General features: G+C 39.5%; 1 non-coding gene across 1 annotated transcript; it reads left to right on the top strand.

Annotated features, from left to right (window-relative positions):
- The first annotated feature begins 263 nt into the window (after nucleotides 1-263).
- LOC123458000 lies at nucleotides 264-454 on the top strand. The gene has a single exon (XR_006635335.1). It is a non-coding gene; the product is annotated as a U2 spliceosomal RNA (small nuclear RNA).
- Nucleotides 455-661: the final 207 nt, after the last annotated feature.

The following is a 661-nucleotide window of genomic DNA, read 5'->3' as shown; positions in this document are numbered from 1 at the left end:
GAGAATATGATACATCAATAGATAATAACCCCTGCTCTTAGAACTATTCCGTTAAGCTAAGCTCATGCCTGTGATTCCAGTACTTGGAGGTGGAAGCAAAAGGCATGTCATGAATTCTAGTCCATCCTGAGCTAAATAGTGAGTTCCAGGATAGTTTGGGCTACAGAATAAGATGCTATCTTAAAAAAAAAAAAAAAAAAAAAAAACCAGGCATGGGAGTACATGTCTGTAATCCCAGAGAGAAGAATCAAGAGTTCAAGGTCATCGCTTCTCGGCCTTTTGGCTAAGATCAAGTGTAGTATCTGTTCTTATCAGTTTAATATCTGATACGTCCTCTATCCGAGGACAACATATTAAATGGATTTTTGGAGCTCGGAGTTGGAATAGGAGCTTGCTCCGTCCACTCCACGCATCGACCTGGTATTGCAGTACCTCCAGGAACGGTGCACCAAAAAAAAAAAAAAAAAAGAGTTCAAGGTCATCTTGGCTATGGACAGTTTGATGTCTCTTTGTCTTCATACAAAGCCCCTAATGATAGCATAAGAGTCCTACTCCAGAGCCTCTCCTAATCCTAATGGCTCTTTTTATATATCCTATCTCCAAATATCATTAATAAAACAATGAGAGGATTATGTTTCCAACACAGCTTCAAACCACAGCA

Source organism: Jaculus jaculus, chromosome 1 (assembly GCF_020740685.1).
Source record: "Jaculus jaculus isolate mJacJac1 chromosome 1, mJacJac1.mat.Y.cur, whole genome shotgun sequence".
NCBI classification, from domain to species: Eukaryota; Metazoa; Chordata; class Mammalia; order Rodentia; family Dipodidae; genus Jaculus; species Jaculus jaculus.
Note: the sequence above shows the minus strand (reverse complement) of the source record. Positions and strands in the feature narration are given on the sequence as shown.